Genomic DNA, 5,872 nt, shown 5'->3' with positions numbered 1-5,872 from the left:
TCTGTAGTTCTGCTGTATCGGTATTGAAGTGGTCAATGCCCATTCTAAGGTTAGGTGTCTGTCTGACAGTAGCCTATTTTGAGTGCTCTAACTACGCATGCTACATACAAACCTGTTCCTCACTGCATCAGAAGGTCCATCTCTAAAGTCACAGTACTGGGAAAGTTTGCGCAGTTCTGCAAAGTGTTCAGAAAGGCTTCCATCTTTTGAATGGTTCCTTTTGTAAAATCTATATCTCTCAACTACTACCAATTTAATCAAACATCTTGCTTGCTTGCTTTGCAGGGGGTTACTATGTTGCGTAAGAGACTATGTGTACTTAGGCCCTTTAATCTAAGAAGTGTAGGGACTTTCTTTGGTTCTTCCACATTGTTCAATGTACAATACAGTTCAACCTTCTCAATGTGCGACTCCCTGTCTTCCTTAGTGCTATCAAATTCATCAACTTTCCTGAATTAAGTCATCGCCACGTTATTTTCACTTTAAGTTCAGCATGTCTTTTACTGTTACTATACCCTGTACTCAGACCTTTGTTAGCATCTGTGACGGCTTTCTCTGTGCTGTTTAACTCTCGCTATTTCGTCCCGTAATCGTGCCATCCCAGTTCATGATATTTTCTGACATGTTTGTTCCCATCGCCAGTCTGTTGGATCTGTGCATAACTACATCTATACTGAATAAAAGCATGCACGCAGGTGATGGCTTTAACTGGTGCATTCTCATTGCAGTAAGAGCAAGAGAGAGAACAATGTGCATGCGTAGACAACAGCCCATGTGCAGAAAACAGACCAAAACATCGTGCTAAGGGGAGTGGCCATTGCTCTAAAGGAAATAGATCCATACATTACAAGCCTCCCCAATGTCGAGGAGTGATGACTCAGAAAGATGGTATCCAGCATTAAGGACCCCCATCACCCAGGACATGCCCTCTTCTCATTGCTACCATCAGGGGGAGGTACAGGAGCCTGAAGACACACACTCAGTGATTCAGGAACAGCTTCTTCCATTTTTCCATCAGATTTCTGAATGGACATTGAACCCATGAATACTACCTCACTACTTACTTAATGTAAACTCAAAGTACACTGCAGATGCTGGGATCAAAGCAACACGCACAATATGCTGGAGGAACTCAGCAGGTCGGGCAGCATCCATGGAAACGAGCAGTCAACAATGAACATTGAATTCTCCAACTTCCGGTAATTCCCTCCCTCTCCCTTCCCCCATCCCACTTTCACTCTGCCTCCTCCTCCAGCTGCCTATCACCTCTCTCATGATTCTGCCTTCCACTACACATAGTGCTTTCCCCTTACATTACATCTTCACCTTTCCTGCCTATCCCCTCTGCTTCCCCTCCCCCACACCTTGATCTTTCCTCTGATTGGTTTTCCACCTGGCACCTATCAGCCTTCTCCTTCCCACCCTCCCCCCACCTTCTTTATAGGTCCCCTGCCCCCTTCCTCCTCAGTCCTGATGAAGGGTCTCGGCCCGAAACGTTGACTGCTCGTTTCCACGGATGCTGCCCGACCTGCTGAGTTCCTCCCGCGTGTTGTACATGTTACTTAATGCAACAGTTACATATCTATATACTTTTTACTGTCATTTACAGTTTTTATTATTATGCATTGCATTGTACTCTGCTGTATAACAACAAATTTCAGGACATATGCCAGTAATTATCAACCTGATTCTGATAGTAGCACGATCACTCGAGCAAACTATGAAGTTCTCCTAAGGAGTTGTCTGTTGGTGGGCTCTCGGATGGCCGATCCAGGATCCACATATTCTGGTGCCAGCTTGTGACTAGGAGCTTCCAGATTCACAGTCCTGCCCCCTTCACCACTCGCTGGTCGCCACCAAACTGAAGCTGGGATATTAGGGTGGATTTTCGTCATGGAGAACGCCTCTGTGGGACTTTGTTTAACGTGGGGAGGCTGATGCACAGGCAGGCACCACACAGTCCTTGACAGATCAGGGACAGGGTCCAGTGGCGTGGAGAGCAAGAGGACTGCTGCAGCCTTCCTCCATCTTCACTGCCGCTGTGATCTATCATTATCTTCCGCCAGCTCCACCGTTGAGCTCTTGGTTGGATCGTTCTTTGTCTGGAACTTCCCCCTTTGTCCCGGCTGCATGAGTGTTTCTACCAGAAGTTACATGCCAGAGGGCATCGATCTAGCGATCTCAGGAACTCACAAGCTTCTCCATCACAACAAGGTGATGATCCTCAGAGAAGATAAGCAGTGCACATTAAGACCTATAAAGCACAAGACTGTGGACTTAGAGGACAGACAGGCTAGTATTGAATTGAGAGGCTTCCTGTTCTGCTTTAATAATCCAAGTGACTAAATGGACACTTGTATCTTGATCTGCTTTACCCCCATCCTCATTCTCCCCTTACGTCCTCACTCTCCTCTCCCATCCTTCGAAAATTCTTGCATTACACCATGGTCAACAGAGCCAAGCATCATGAGCTGTTGTACAATGAATACTCCTGCAGAGGTTTAGCAGAAGAAAACACATTTTAGGAACAGCTTCTTTCCCCCCACCATCAGATTTCTGAATGGTCCATGAACCCATGAACACTACCTCACTGATGAAAGGTCTCGACTCCAACTGTCGACTCTTTATTCCCCTCCATAGATGCTGCCTGATCTGCCGAGTCCCTTCAACATTTTGTGTGTATTACAAACAACAGAATATCTGTAGATACTGGAAATCAAAGTAATACACAAAATTCTGATGAAGTATTTCGGGTTGAAACATCGACTGTTTGCCCTTTTCCATAGATGCTGCCTGGCCTGCTGAGTTCCTCCAGCATCCTGAGTGTATTACTTTGTGTGTGTTATTCTAGATTTGCAAGATCTGCAGAAGCTTTTGAGCTTACTATTTTACGCTTTTTTGAGCGACTTAGTTTTTTTATATATTCTTATTGTAACTTACAGTAGTTTTATGTATTGCGCAGTACTTCTGCCACAAAACATTTGTCAGTGATAATAAACTTAATTCTGATTCTGATTCACACACAAGATTCTAATCCCGGTTCCATGAATAAGACAAATAAGCTGGCTGGACAGCTTAACTTCCCCATAAGATCCAATAAGGACAGAAAATTATTTAAATTCCTGAAGACAGTGGCTCAGGAATGGCAAGAATTTGAGGAAAGTTACTCCTGTTTGGGGATTCCAGAAGCGATCTGCCCTCTGAAGAGAACTTTGATCCATCTATCTAGAGAGCAGGGTCCCTTGACTATATGGAGGGTGGAGGGTGGCGAGGGAAGGAGGGCGGAGGGAAGACAAGGATGGAGGGTGGCGAGGGAAGACAAGGTGATGAAGCTAATGGCCACTGTAGACGTAGTTCTAGTTTCCTGGCTTCCCTCTAGTCTAGAGGTTCCCAACCTTCCTTGTGACATGAACCCCTACCGTTAACCTGGGGTCCATGGACAAACCCCAGGTTGGGACCCCCTACTCTAGGCTTCAACCAGAACCAGAAGTTCGATGTTTCCTCCTCTCGGAGTCAGAATGAAAGTTCAGTTTAATATCACTGGCACATGCTGTGAAATTTGTTGTTTTGCAGGAGCAGTACATTGCAATACATAATAATAAAAAAATTACAGTAAGAAATATATATATATATAAAATAAATTAAACAAGTACTGCGAAAAGAAAGCAAAACAAAGATAGTGAGGTAGTGCCACATGGATGGGTTCATTGTCCATTCAGAAATCAAGGAAAGAAGCTAAAATGGTGAGCGTGTTTCTTCAGGCTCCTGTACCTCCTCCCTGGGAGTAGCAATGAGAAGAGGGTGTGTCCTCAGTCATGGGGGTCCTTAATGTTGGATGCTACCTTTCTGAGGTATTACATTTTGAAGATGTGCTCGATGCTGGGAAGGCTAGCCAATTCCTCATCGAAATTCCTAACACGGGCTTTAAACTTATGTCACCTTGCCCTGGTTTGAATAAAAACTGTGAAATTATTTATTTTCTACTTAGAGAAACAACAGTTTATCAACCCTTCTGGCCCAACGAGCTCACGACACCCAATTATACCCATGTGGCAAAATAACCTACTAACTCCTACGTCTTTGGGATGTGGAAGGAAACCGGAACACCTGGAGGAATCCATGTACAAAAAGGTAGCAGCAGAGTTGAAGCTGAGTCCCTAGTATTGTAATAGCATTGCAATAACCACTATACTACTGTGCTGCCATACATGCAAGATTATGTACAAGAAACCTGGGTTAAAAGGCTTTACGTTCCCAGGATCATAAAACATTACTCCATGAGGAATCCCTTTTGAGAACAAAGGAAGTTGAGAAGGACTTATTCTTGTAGGGACTGCACCTGAAGTACTCAGTTTCTGACTATTAATGATAATACGCTTCCTCATCACCTCTGTGATGCTGTTTTGTTAATGTTACGGGGGAAATTTTGACACCAGCTAGAGATTGCAAGCAAATAAAATTTATCAACAGTCTCACCTTCCTCTAACCGGGTAATTGATGTGACTCCTCTTAATTTCACTTGGGTATTGAGGAGGTAGTGGGGGGAGATAATCATATATTGATGAGTTTCTCCTGAGGTATAGTCATAAGTGGGTGGCAGGGTGGAGGTACGGCTCTACCAAAAGTGGTGTGTAAGGTGCTCCTTCCCTCCGCTAGTCTGCAAGTCACCCTTGGGCAAGGTGTAGCACCTGCTTCGCCCCCCGATTAGGGTCACGTGAAGCCACGGAAGCAGGTGCTGGAAGGTCATATGAGCAGCTGGTGCAGATCACAAATCCTGGTTATGCGACCACTGACACCAGACAGGCAATCTCTGAAGAGTGTTGATAATGGCTGGGGCCACTGGTATTGGAAAGACACTGCCCAGAAGAAGGCAATGGCAAACCACCTCTTTACAGAACGTTGAATAATCATGGTCATGTAGACCGACCATGATCACCCATGTCATTCAGACACGGCACATAATGATGACGATGCTGATGGTCATAAAATGATCAAACAAGCCAGGCAGGTTATTATGTTAACTTTTTATTTGTTGAGGGATGAACGGTGGCTCAGATTCCACAGCCTCTTGTTCTTTCATGTATCACTGAAGTTTGCAGTGAAGGGTCCACAGTTGCTATTACACTGTACAGTATTGCGTAGTAAGATAAACATAGGAATTAGCTCAGTATTCTTCTACCCAAACCTCCATGAGGACCAGATCTTGTTGTAGGGTTTGGAGGCGTGCGAGCCTCAGAGATACAGAGAGCTATGTTGGCTGGAATCAGGGCTTTGCCTCTTTGTAGGGCCACCTATGCCAAACAAATCACAGGGGGTTCAGCTCTGGGCTAACAACCCTGACTGCTAAAACTAAATTGTTACTGAAATGGCAATGAAGAATCCTTCTACATCTGAGTGTCATGGTACTCCCGAGTCTCCAGCTGGGACTTGCATGGTTGACAGCGGTGAAGACCAGGAGGAAGCTCTGGATCTGATGAAGGAAGCCCTGAACACTGCCTGGGATGGAGGACCTTCATTGAAGCCCTAAATGCCAGCAGCATAATGGTCAGTAAGTAAATCTTCTACTCAGAACAGTTGCTGAGCTGTGAACCATAGAGTTATAAAGTCATAGAGCACTGCAGCACAAGAACAGGTCCTTTGGCCCGTCTAGTCTGTGCCAAACTGTTATTCTGTCTAGTCCTATCCACAACTGGACCATACTCCTCCATAACCCTTCTATCCACGTACTTACACAAATATCTCTTAAATATTACAATTGAACTGGCATCAACCACTTCCACTGGCAGCTCGTTCCACACTTTCAACATCCTCCAAGTGAAGAGGTTCCCCCTCAGGTTCCCTATAAACATTTCAGATTTCACCCTTAACCTAG

The sequence above is a fragment of the Hypanus sabinus genome, chromosome 7, assembly GCF_030144855.1.
Source record: "Hypanus sabinus isolate sHypSab1 chromosome 7, sHypSab1.hap1, whole genome shotgun sequence".
NCBI lineage: Eukaryota > Metazoa > Chordata > Chondrichthyes > Myliobatiformes > Dasyatidae > Hypanus > Hypanus sabinus.
This window is presented reverse-complemented; position numbering follows the sequence as displayed.